Here is a 14015-nt window from a genome sequence, read left to right as displayed (position 1 = left end):
GCAGGGGAGAGCGGCAGGCAGAGGGAGAAGCAGACTCCCCACAGAGTAGGGAGCCTGACGCGGGGCTCGATCCCAGGACCCCGGGATCACGACCCGAGCTGAAGGCAGATGCCCAACCAACTGAGCCACCCGGGTGCCCCTCCCCTTTCTTGTTTAAATTGTAGAATCAGATTAAAGTGTGAATGTGAAGGAACCTCACTTATTCCACATATCTGTCCCCCATACTCCACTGTGAGCTCCTTAAAGGAGGAACATAGTTCTGGTTATCTTTATATTCTCAGGTCACTTTTTTATCTCAAGGAAAATTACATTTGATGCCTGCCTTAAATCAAGTGTGGAAAAGGAAGGTCTTGACCAGCAATGGCAGTTAAGTTTCATCTTGCTTGTCAGGTCCAGTTGATTGATAGCAATTTAATTATTGCTGAACAATGTGATTAGAAGGATTCCGCAGCAGAGTCCTAGATCATCAAAAAATATTGTGGCAAATTAGAATTGTCAAAAATTAGAACTCTGAATTGCCATAGCAATTGTTTACCTTGGTTGGACATTGGACATAGGAGAGGAGGCATAGGTAGTCCATATTTGCTATTAAGAAAAAACAGGAGTTATGCCTTCATTCCTATACACTGCCTTGGTCCCATACAAGTAAAGGACTACTCCTATGAGAAAGAAAATAGCACTTTGTTCAGTTTATAGATCATAGTGAAAACAACAGAAGATCTCAGAGGTCATGGCCCTACTTAAAAAAAAAAATTATCCACCCACTCATTTTGCCCAATTGCGTAAGGTCTATCTTTAGTAGCTCTTGGACATTGTGTCAGTGCTAATCTGCATGGTTGCCACACATGATTCTGAAATGTCATTATAAGAGTTTTATTCATGGTTCTTTCCTTGAAGCTGCTCAGAAAATAGTTTTGATTTAACTTAAAAGTCAACAAAAGTAATAGTTTTTTTTAACTAATCAAAGAACTCAGCTACTACTTTAAAAGTTCCACAAGAAATCTTATGGTACTATTGCTAATTGTTACTTTGATAGCATGTTGTCAAATGATGTATTAATAGACAAAGAATTGAATCACTAAAAATTTAGTAATATCTTTGCCAGACAGGTAGAGTTTGATAAAAAAAAACTGAACTAAGAACAAACTGAAGAATTAGTATGTTGGAGGGTATCGTTGAGCCCCTGGAATGTAAGAAATAGTCCTGAAGAACTGTCAATACATTTAATTTTAGATATTTTGTTTGCTTGTCTTTGTTGCTGTTCTGTGCTTCTTCACTTAACATGAGCCTCCGTGTCTAGACTCAGAAGACAACCTCAAAGATACATAAATTAATGATGAATCAAGTAGATTGATCCAGTCATGGTAGGTATTGAAGCTAAAGTCTACAGTTAATCATGGAGATAAGCACTCTAAAAGTATAACTTCACAGTGCGTTGAGAGGGAAAAATTCTCTACAGTCTTTCTGAGTTGCTTGACCTGTTGACATGATTTTAACTATCACTTGGTAATGGCATCAAGTCTACAGATGTACCTCAAAACTTTCTGCAGAGTTGCTGATTGGCTGCTACATCAGTGTTTCAGTTACACCTCAGACTCAACAAATCTAAAATTACTGAAGTCATCAATTCCTCTGAAGACTACTCCTTCTCCTGTATTCTCTATTGTACTTGGCATGGTGCTATGCTTCATAACTGTCTTTGACTCTTCCATTTTCTGTATGTCCCACATTCAATCAATCACCAGCTCTTACACATTTTATCTTCTAATTAGTTCTTGAATCCTTTTCCTACTCCCCACATCTCCTATCACTGTCCTACTTTAGGCTCTCATCTTCTTTCATCCTGAATACTACATCCTCTTAACTAGTCTTCTAGTCTCTGGTCTGGCCCTGTCATTATCTTACCCTTTTGTCTCCCTATTTAAACATTTCAGTGAATCATCATTGCTTATGAGATAAAGTTCAAGCTCCTTAACATGGAATTCAATAATTCTATGATCTGGCCTCCATCTGACTTTCTGTTTTAATCTCTTATCATTTCCCTCCACTTCTTATCTTTCACTTTGCTCTCTAACAGTCGTGCTATTTCTATCTGGAACACCTTCCTTTCTACCCTCTTTCTCATCATCTGATTAATTACTAATTATTATTTAATGAAGCCTACCTCGGTTATCATCTCTTCCTAGAAAGTGTTTTCTACCTACCTACCTACCTGCACGCACACACACACACACACACACACACACACACATACACACACCCCTTTGTGCCTTTGTTAATATCCAGGACCCCTACCTATTTTTGCCCTTACCACATTATATTAACATGCCTAGGTATGGATTTGTCCGTACCACCACACTATGAATTCTCTAAAGGAACATCATGTCATATTTACTTTTGTATCCATAACAGACTAACATAGTGTCTTACACTGGCAGTCTTTCTATAGATGTTGATTGAAAAAATGACAGTGTATCATTATTAGTGCATGCAGCAGAACACAATTAGAAGCAGTATATCATCAACTTGAATTTGCAACAGATTATATTGACATGGAGAATATAAAATAAAGTGACTAAGCAAGGATAATAACTCTTGTTTGTACTTTTAAATCCCCTAGAAATCACTGAAACCTATAATTCAAATGAATATAGCAAATATGAATAATTATTCATCTTTAATGCCAAATTATCATAAATGACTAAGTAATATATTTAAAGGTTGCTAACCAAATCAGAACTATTAAATAACACACTTCTAAATGAAAGTATTTAAACCAAAAAAACCCCATTTTCCTGGAGAAGTACAAGCCCCTCTTACAAGGGAAATCTGCAAAAATGTATTAGTGTTTTTTTAATTAATTAAATTTTTTTTGAGAAAGCCTAAGAAATTTTATTTGAATACACATGCATTACTGCTATTCAAAGCACAGGACAATTAGAATCATCAGTATTGGGCGCCTGGGTGGCTCAGTTGGTTAAGCGACTGCCTTCGGCTCAGGTCATGATCCCGGAGCCCCGGGATCAAGTCCCACGTTGGGCTCCTGGCTCAGTGGGGAGCCTACTTCTCCCTCTGACCCTCTCCCCTCTCATGTTGTTTCTCTCTCTCTCTCTCTCAAATAAATAAATAAATAAAATCTTAAAAAAAATCATCAGTATTACAAAATTAAAAAGAATGGCTGGTTATGCCCTTTTCTTTCCTTCATTGCTAGGCTTCAATAAAATACATCATTTGAGTTCTAAAAGTATATATTTTTTTCTTCCCAATAATTCTATTTACATTTTGAATGAAAAATTTTAAATATAGTCATAATATTTTTATTTTCCCTACATTATCTCCTAGGCCTCCCCCACCCCCACAAAAAAGAACCAAGATTCTAAAATAAAATGAACAATTTTATTTGATTTTATGAACAATTTCTTGTTTATGGGGGTCTTGGAATCCAGGCCTTCCCTTGCCTGGTTAACTTTCCCTGTTTATTCCCCAGGTTAATTATTTTCCCTGACAGCATGTTTTATGGTTGTGTGTGTTTGTTAAATTGTCTACAAATGTACTTGTGCAACAGGTTTATTGAAAAACATTAAATATTACAACTATAATTTTTTTTAAAGACAACTGCAATTTTAAGGTCAGTTTAGTTTCAGTTTTGAAACCTTTACTGATATTTTTGTTTTGGAAAAGGAAATCATGAAAATACTTCTTTGCTTATTTTGGAGTACCTGGTGAATTTTAACAATTCATTCTTTGAATGTTTTGGTTATTGTGCATTCTGTTTTTACTAGAAAATACGTTCTTCATATTTTGCTCACAGAAAATTACGCAAGCATATGACCATGACTAAAATACCTATCTGCCCAGTCTTCAGTTGATTAGTAGGGATGTTGGATGAACATTAGTGCCTTCAGAGATTTCAGTGAGAAGATACTAAGAAGTTGCAGGGGCCACAGTTGCTCCATTAGAGCTCTTTATCATCCCAGTTAATTTTTACCATAGATAAATTTTAAAATGAGATCATTTAATATAAAATTTAGTTTTCATGTCTAAGGGACAATCTGAGTCAAAAGTGCCTCTTTCGTGAACTCATATGAAACAAACAAGATGCTCTCTGTCTTCTGAAATATGTGCAATTATGCCTTTTGTGCTTCTTTCTAAAGGACCTGTGCCTACTTTCTGAAGCATATCAGTGTTTTAACACTCATTCTCTTTTCAGTTTGATAAAGTAAAAAATCTTTAGGGATTCAAGAATTTCATATAAGTGTATGTTTTTTTAAATTAACTTTTACAGTCAGAATAATAGTTCCATGTCTATCAAAGGTTCTTAATAGATATGTGTTGAATGAGTAAACAAAGCAACCAATCAATGACATGGAAAGGATGATGTGCTTTAAAATTTTCTGTGTCATCTTTTAAATATGTTATTGTGGACATCTACTGTTTTGTCTACCAAGCAATCGTTCTTCTCAGATAGCCCCTCCCTTGATTCCTAACAGAGCTGCCAGGTTCCCATGTGACACTGCTGGACAGAGTGGTGCGCACTTGAAACAAGCTGGACCAATAAATCCCAGACTTTTTGAACTTTTGATCTAGAAAATAACGTCAGTCACTTTATAATGGTTGAAATTATGAGACATAAAGTCTGGCTGGTGTTAGTGGTAGCTTAGTAGTCTGAAATGTGGGCTCTGAACTTAAGGAAGTTTCCCATGGCCAAAGGTGGGACAATATGGGCATCAATAAAAATAGGAAATGCAATGGATTGAAACAATCAAATATGTTAGAATCTATGAGTTCATAACACTACCAAAAAATACTAATTGCATACTTTTCCTAGGGAATCAACTCATTATTTTGAACACTAGTTAATAAAGGAAAAGAATTGAGGATTTATGTTGCCTTCCTTAAATTTGCTATACATTAAGATAGTTAAATAGTTAATGAAGTAAATTTTAATCTATAAACTATTCCAGCTCATAAACAGAGAAGGAATGATAGAACAGATTACACTCAACTGCAGGCCCCATAAATGAGCTATGCAATACAATATCCACTAGCCATCCATGGTTATTAAGAGCTTGAAATGGGGCTGGTCCAAAGTGATATGTGTTATAAGCAGTGATATGCTGGTAAATGTTTAATAACTGGCTCTCTGAGATGGAAAAAAAAATCTGCTTTGTGATATTTGCTGTGGTATAAATACTACCACCACAGCCAATTTTTAGCTACCAGTGGGATGTCCTGAATGTAGAGTTGGGATGAGATGCTTACAGTCAGCTTTCATGGGCCAGTGCCAGCAGGTTCTAATGCCTACCAGCTGTGAGTGGAAAAAATACACAGGACTTTGAAAAATTAGTGTGAAAATAAGAATATAAAATATCTCAATCATTTTAGTAAGTGTTGAAATGTTAATATTTTGGATATATTGAGTTAAATATATTATTAAATTATTTTCACTTTTTAAAAATAGGGGTACTAGAACATTTAAAATTACACATGTAGCTCATATTATATTCATCTTGGGCAGTGCTGCTGTGGACAGTGATCTTTACTAACTGCCAACATATCAGGTAGATAGATAACCAGTTATTATGTGACTCCTGATGGAAGTATATAACACCACCAATGAAGTAGTCTTTTTAAAGAACCAACCCTGTACAAGATCAATCCTTTAAGATAATTACTTGGTTAATAGGAAATACAGAAGGCAGAAGTACATGTTACATGACATCATAGGGCTATAGTCAGCAAAGTCAGGATGTAGGATATACTATAGGATCCAGTTTCTTCAACAAATGTGTACATTACAAGGGAGGGAAAGAGAAATGGAGAGAGAACCTATACAGTAAAAGAGACTTAAGAAACTATCAACTGGGGGCACCTGGGTGGCTCAGATGGTTAAGCGTCTGCCTTCAGCTCAGGTCATGATCCCAGGGTTCTGGGATCGAGCCCCACATTGGGCTCCGTGCTCAGCGGGGAGTCTGCTTCTCCTTCTCCCACTCCCCCTGCTTGTGTTCCCTCTCTCGCTGTGTCTCTTTCTGTCAAGTAAATAAATAAAATCTTTAAAAAAAAAAAAAAAAGCCCTATTATGAAATTTATGGGACAACTGGAAATTTGAACACTGACTGGATAGTTGATGATATGTAGGTTTCGTTGGTTTTTTTTTTTTTTTAATTTTATTTATTTATTTATTTATTAGAGAGTGAGCGGGAGAGAAACAGCATGAGAGGGGAGAGGGTCAGAGGGAGAAGCAGGCTCCCCGCTGAGCCGGGAGCCCGATGAGGGACTCGATCCCAGGACCCTGGGATCATGACCTGAGCTGAAGGCAGTTGCTTAACCAACTGAGCCACCCAGGCGCCCATAGGTTTCGTTGTTAATAGTTTAGGTGTAATAATGGCATTATTATCATATTTTTTAAAAATCCTTATTTTTTTAGAGATAAATACTAAAATATTTATAGATCAAATGATACCATGTCTGGAATTGCTTCAAAATAATATGGGAGAGGATAAATGAGTGCGGTTATATATGAAACAAGATTAGTCATGATTTTTGTTGAAGCTTATCAAGGGTAATATGTCAACTGTCACATGTTTAAAATTTATCATAATCAAGTTTTTAGGAATTTGTAAACTAGTTAGGTATAAATGTATTTTCATCTTTTGTGTATATTTGAGCATTAGATCTCCTAGATACAGGAAAGTATTTGAGTGCTTAGAAGTATGAGAATCCTTTGTCATTTACAAGGGATGTAATAGGTATCATGTACTATCCCACTATATTTTTTTTAGAAAAATAAGATTATTCGTGGTGATTTTCACCAACAGTTATTTCTGAATTCCTATCTTAACTTTAGTTCTCTATGTCTTATGCCATATGTCAATTTCTACCTCAAATATAACTATTTAGGTCTTATCTAATCTAATAAAGTGTAGGCTCTTAAAAAAGAGAGAGAGACTTAAGAGATATGGCAATCAAATGTAATGTTTGGGTACCATTTTGATCCCAATGCAAACTAATCACCTATAGAAAAAAAAAAGTTATGAAACAACCAGAAATGTTAACATTGACTGGATATTTATGATGTTAAGAAAGTGTTGCTAGGGGCGCCTGGGTGGCTCAGTAGTTAACTGTCTGCCTTCAGCTCAGGTCATGATGCCAGGGTCCTGGGATCCAGCCCCACATCGGGCTCCTTGCTTGGCAGGAAGCCTGCTTCTCCCTCTCCCACTCCCCCTTCTGTGTTCCCTCTCTCGCTGTGTCTCTCTCTCTCAAATAAATAAATAAAATCTTTAAAAGAAAAAAAAAAGAAAGTGTTGCTAATTGTTAAGTCTAATATTGATGTTGCTGTTATATTAAAAATTCTCTTTCAGAGATATGCACTGAAATAATTATGGATGAAATTAAATTACAGGATTTGCTTCAAAATAATCCAATGCCCATGAGAGTTATTGGCAGGGGTATATATGAAACCAAAGTGAGCATAAGTTGATGATTGTTATAGCCGTGTGTGTGTGTGTGTGTGTGTGTGTTGTGTGTCCTAGATTGTCATAGCTAGATTAGTCCATGCATGGGATTAATTGTGCTGGTCTTTCCACTTTTGTGTATCTTTAAACTACTCCACAATAATAAGTTAATGGACTCTGGCAATTGACTGCTTAGGTTTGAATCCTTTATGTGCCACTTAAGCTTATGACCCTGAACAACTTACTTAGGGTCATCATCCTCATCCATCAAATGGAAATGTTACTTGTATCTACTTCAAAGGTGATGAAAATTAAAGTAATTAATATAATGAAAGGAAGGAAGTAGATGTATAAAGGCACAGAGACTTGAGACAGTGGGAACTGATGTGATTCAAGTCCCTGCGTCCAATTCCCCAAGCCCATGTTACTCTCTTTAGGTCCCATAAAACACTCCAGAATCCCCCTAATCAATTCCCCTTTTTGCTCAAACAGGTTCAAATGTGTGTCTCTGTCTCTTGCAGCTAAAACAATGCCAGCTAATAGATAAACATACACTTTCGCTCTAATATCCTATAAATTTGAAATTTGTTGTGTGTGGGCTGGGAGCAGCCTGTCTTTGATTGGTTACTTTTCTGGAGTTGCTACTTGGGCTCCAGGATAGTAGCCTCTCACTTTGGGTAAGGTATTTGATGTTTAGCTGAGAACTTCCTTTGTTATCTAGTTTGTTTGATTGAGTGAGTGTTAATCTTAAGAAGGTTAACTTGACTGCTCTAAAATGTTATCTATATATATGTTTATCTATCTATCTATCTGTCGTCTATTTTTAAATGTGTCCTTCAACAAATGTTTGTTGAGGGTTTTCTAATGCTGGGTACTCTGGTAGAAACTGGAGGAGATAGCGGTGAAGATCAGATGGCCTGTACTTCAACTTCACACATCTTATACTTCAGGAAGGGTATGATTTAGGAGTGCATCTGACTGCACTAGCAGAAAATTTTCCTGAGCGTGGAGATAGCTCCGGGTCTCACATAAAGTGAAGTTCACAGGGGCAGGCAGAGCAGGGCCAGAATTAGGTTGAAATGAGTGGAGGAGGCACTTACTTCAGGTGCAAAATTTGAGGGGCTGCCAAAGCACTTGGTAATCAGGATGAATAATGGTTTACTGTCATTAGGGGGGAGGGGGGTGCCCAAAGGTTATTTATTGATAGGATAAGCTCAAAGACAAATGTCAAAGCTTAATATTCGAACTTCACTGCATGTTGTGATCTACAATTTCATTTAAATTAAAAGATTTAAGATGGCTTCGGTTCTTTCAGGAGTTGTATGTCTGAAATAATAGTACTTTGTTGGGCGCCTGGGTGGCTCAGTTGGTTAAGCGACTGCCTTCGGCTCAGGTCATGATCCTGGAGTGCCGGGATCGAGACCCGCATCGGGCTCCCTGCTCAGCGGGGAGTCTGCTTCTCCTTCTGACCCTCCCCCCTCTCATGCTCTCTGTATCTCATTCTCTCTCTCAAATAAATAAATAAAATCTTTAAAAAAAAAAAAATAGTACTTTGTTTTTCAAAATTCTCTAGAGCCAGTTAACTTACAGAGTATCATGATTTATTGGGGTATATGAAGAAATTGAGACCATTTTTATCTCTATTTATTTTATTTATACAATCAATTAATGTAGATATTAGCAATATTTTATGATTATAGTTTATGGGACTACTTACTAAAAATTTATTTTTACTCATAGGCATGAAAAAACAAAAAAAGTTAGATCAGGGACCTGCAACTAGAAACAATCTGGCCCCCACCCCACTCTCCCTGGGAGGGACAGGGTCCCGTAGCTTTAGGGTCCCCTCCAAAAAAGAAAAAATTCACAGGCATCACTGTTTTCAGCCAATGAGTTTCAAACCTTCCTTTATCACAGTAGGCTTATACAGCCCACCCCAAACCTCAGCTTCAACTGCCTAACTCTGCAAATTGAATTTGTGGTATTCACTCCCCACACAATTCTCCTTCCATCTGGGGTCTCAATGCCACTAATTAATACCACCTTCTTACTCACTTTGGAAATATGGCCATTCCAGAAACCTTCCTATCTCTCATATGTTAGTGCAATCAGTCATCAAATCCTATCTATTCTATCTCCTAAATACTTCTTGAATCCATCCCATTCTCCCTACCCAATGAGATATATTGCCAAGTATCAACCTGTGCTGTTGTAATGACCCCTCCCTTCACCCCCCTGCCCCTAGTTGTCTTTCTGCATTCAAACTGATTTCCCTCCAGTTTGTTTTCCACCAAGCAGACATAGTGATCTCTTTAAAATACAGATCTGGTGTTGTCCTTCTGTGGTTTAAAACCCTTTAATGTCTACTCATTGCTCTCAGGATAAAACCCAAAATCTTTAAGTCCCTGCATGATTTCCCTCACTCCACCTCCCCACTCTTTTCCATGTTTCATCCATAGTGGTTCCTTTCCAGTTTTCAAATACCATGCTGCTTTCTGCCTTAAGATATAATGGTGTAATGTTGAATGTAATGTTCACTCTGTCTTGAGTGCTCAATGCCTACTTACTTGCCGGACAAACTCCTCTTTACTTTTCAGGTTCTAACTTAAGTGTCAGTTGCTAAGGACCCTCCAGAGTAGCTCAGATCCCCAACTTTCAATGTAGCTGTGCTTTTCTTTCAAAGCACATATATATTAATATCTACTGCCCCATTATCTCATAAGTTTCAAGAGAACAGGAACAATGTCCCCAGTGCCAATGTCCCCAGCAGCCCCCAGCATCTGACTATTTGTTGCATTAATGAATAAACAAGTATCTTTAGTGGTGGTTAATTCCTTACCCTGCCCATTTCCCTAAATGACTACTTTAGGTGTAAATTTTCCTTTCTCGTTTGTTTACTCATTTATTCTATAAATAATTGTTCTAGATACCACTTTCTTTCAACTGATTTGTAGTTCTTGTTTATGTTTCTCAGGATACCATTTATAACCAGACAATTTGTAAAGGTTAAGGTTTCTACCCAAACTTGAGTGCTAGTCACTGTACTACCTACCACTTCCTAATTGTGGGGACTTAAGGCAAGTTAATTAGTTATATCTATATTAGAGGGTTATCATGAGGTTTAAGTAATAGAAGGATAATAAAACAGTGCAGTTCATAGCACCTAGTTGGAGCTCCATGAATGTTCTTTTCTGTCTAGTCTCAGTGGTTAAAGAAAAAGGACTCAGTCCTTGCTCCCTCCAGGGTGTAATTCTGAATCCCTTTTCCCTAAGCACTAATCAGATAGGTCTCTGGGCCAAAATTCAAAGAGATCTCTCCAGTTTTAATCCCTTATTAACTTAATGAGTAATTAAGTTTTTTGTTTGGTGAATAAAAATTGGACCTGAGTTCTGTAATTTAGGCTATTATCTGTGTGCTTAACAAAGGAGAAAATCACAATTTTCCACGGATCTTATCCCGTCTTTCCCACAACAATCAAATAGAAGATCAATTTAGTGGTAGGATATGGAGTTAATTCTGGAGCCTGGAAGCCCATCCATTAAGCTGTTATGCTAATGCAGGCATGAGGTAAGGAGGGCCTGTTGGCAGGAAGAGAAAGAAAGGGGAAAGACAGGAGAAATATCCTAAAGGGAGGCCTTTTCTGACGATTAGCCTAAAGTAGCTACTCTCTACTTACCGTTTTGTTCTAATTTTCCATGAAGCAATTATTATCTGATATTTTTCTTTACTTCTTTGTTTATTAGTTGTCTCCTTCCACTAGAACGTAGGCTCCAAAAGGTAAGAACCATGTGTGTCCCGTTTGCTATTAGAGACCTAGCGCCCAGAACAAAGCATGGCGTAAAATAACACTCGGTATATATTGGTGGAATGATTAAGTTGTTACTGGAAAAAAGAAGCAACCAAGTATAGTCAAAATAATTTCAAGGTTTAAAGCTTGACCAAGATAATAAGGTACCAATAACAAAGGGAAATACTCTCATAGAAGGAGTAGGGAGGTTTTTGTTTCAATTTGTTTGTTATCTTGTAGGAGGAGATGAGTTTTAATAGTTGTAGATATGGTGAGTTGAAATGTTGGGAAATCCTGAAAGGTGAAAATTTCTGACAGTTGGCTATTTATACTCACGACTCATTTTAAAATTGAGATTTAGGGGCGCCTGGGTGGCTCAGTTGTTAAGTGTCTGCCTTTGGCTCAGGTCATGATCCCAGGGTCCTGGGATAGAGCCCCGCATCAGGCTCCCTGCTCCGCAGGAAACCTGCTTCTCCCTCTCCCACTCCCCTTGCCTGTGTTCCTGCTCTTGCTATCTCTCTCTCTGTCAAATAAATAAAATCTTAAAAAAAAATAAAATAAAATTGAGATTTAAACAAAACAAAAAATGGGGGCTCCTGGGTGGCCAGTGGGTTAAGCGGCTGCCTTCAGGTCAGGTCATGATCCCAGGGAAGCCGGCTTCTCCCTCTCCCTCTGCCTGCCGCTCCGCCTGCTTGTGCTCTCTCTCTCTTTCCCTCTCTCTTTCTTTCTCTCACTCTCTGTCAAATAAATAGATAAAATTAATTTTTAAAAAAAGACACTTAAAAAATAAATAAACAAACAAAACCCTCTTTAGTTCCAGGCCCTGTCCTAGGCCATAAGCACACAAGGATGAACAAACGTCTCTGCCCTTTGGGAGCCCATAATTAACAGAAGGAAATAGATAACCAATTATGATGTAAAGTAAAAGTTGCAGTGATGGAATGATACAGTGAGATGGGAACACAGAGGAGGGACTATATAATTCGGCTGACATTGTAGAAGTCCAGGATGTCTTCCCAGGGTGAAAAGATGAGCATTAAATTCTGGGAAAATAAAACTGGGGGAAAAGCCCTGAGTTAGATAGTAGTAGTCATGCACAGCACACAGTGTATGCTCAACGAATCATTGCAGGTGATCGATGGGCATGAAACAAGGTACTGGTTCACTTAAAAAGAGAAAATCCAGGGCACCTGGGTGGCTCAGTCGATTAAGCGTCTGCCTTCAGTTCAGATCATGATCCCAGGGTCCTGGGATTGAATCCTGCATTGGGCTCCCTGCTCTGTAGAGAGTCTGCTTCTCTGCTCCTCCCCGCATTTGTTCTCTCTCTTTCAAATATATAAAAATCTTTAAAAAATAAAAATAAATTAAAAAAAGAAAATCCATATCATTGTCTATTTTGCTGATATTAGAAACCATACATCTGAAGAATTTTTAGTGATATGAGAAAATGTTTTTACTAAGACAGTTTTTAAAAAGTAGAATATGAAATTACACACACAGATTCTAAAGATTTATTTTTTTCTTTTGGAGTTTCCAAATGTCTCATAAAGGGAATATATTAATCAATCAGTCCCTTCCCCATTCGTAACCAACATGTTTACTAAGGTAGAGTAAAAGAAATAAAGTGGAAGAAATAAAATTGGAAAAGAAAGAAGTGGAAGAGGGAGGTATGTAAGAATATTAATCATAGCTCTCAGGATGGTGGGGTTATGTGTGACCTTTGTTTCCTTCTTCATACTCTTCTGAAATGTCAAGGTTTCTACAAGGAACTATAATTGAAACATGAAAAATAGAGTTATAGATTCCATTTACTTACTGATTCGTTTAACAAGTGTGTGTTTAGTGCTTACCATGTGCTTAGCACTTTCCTCAGTGCTAGAGTTAGAAACTTGGAGGTTATTTAACACAAGCCATTTGTTTGAGTGGTTAGAAAGACTCAGAAAGGGGCATCTGGGTGGCTTAGTTGGTTAAGCGACCAACTCTTGGTTTCAGCTCAGGTCATGATCCCAGGGTCCTGGGATCAAGCTCCGTATCAGCTCCCTGCTCAGCGGGGAGTCTGCTTATCTCCCTCTCCCTCTGCCCCTACCCCCACTGGTGTTCTCTCTCTGTCTCTCTCAAATAAATAAATAAATCTTTAAAAAAAAAAAAAAGGATATACAACAACCTTAGGTAGGTAGGTAGGTAGTGATGGAACTCGAGTAGGGATCACTCTCCTCTGGTTCTGGACTCTCCTCTTTTTATCATCTTAACACTATGTGCAGGAAGGACGTGATTTGACAACCACATAATCAAATAGCAGTATGTCCCTTAGTGGATATCCCTCCATATCCCTTTGATACACTAACCTCCCGTTCTGCATTCAAAAGTTCCATTTTGTAAATACCATTTCTCTATTCTGAAACCTTCACAGGCTGCTCTTTATCTCCCAAATAAAGTTTGGACTTTTCTACCCTGACATTCAAGGCCTTTTCCAGTCTGTTTTTGCATGCTTTTCAGATATTATATTTGGTCTGCTCATTGCTCATGTATAGAAAATAACAAATTTATCATTTGTGGTCATGTTCCATGACTATTCTCAGCTTTCCTCCTATTATTAAGTAATGTTCTCAACACAGGTGTGTGGCAAGAGGGAGAGACAGCCAGTGGCCAATCAATGAACAGGGTTGAACCTTAAACTATTGATCATAAAGGCTTAACTTCTGTTTGGGTCTCTACTTAACAGGTGTATGATCATTGCTAAATAATTTTGGCTTCTTTGAAAAGTGTATGCACAT

General features: G+C 37.6%; 1 long non-coding RNA gene across 2 annotated transcripts in view; it reads left to right on the top strand.

Annotated features, from left to right (window-relative positions):
* The window catches only part of LOC116642915, a 61719-nt gene that overhangs the window by 16340 nt on the left and 31364 nt on the right, over positions 1-14015 (top strand). The window lies entirely within an intron of this gene.

The sequence above is a fragment of the Phoca vitulina genome, unplaced genomic scaffold (genome assembly GCF_004348235.1).
Source record: "Phoca vitulina isolate PV1807 unplaced genomic scaffold, GSC_HSeal_1.0 scaffold25, whole genome shotgun sequence".
NCBI classification, from domain to species: domain Eukaryota; kingdom Metazoa; phylum Chordata; class Mammalia; order Carnivora; family Phocidae; genus Phoca; species Phoca vitulina.
The sequence above is the reverse complement of the archived record's forward strand: the minus strand, read 5'-3'. Positions and strand labels throughout refer to the sequence as shown.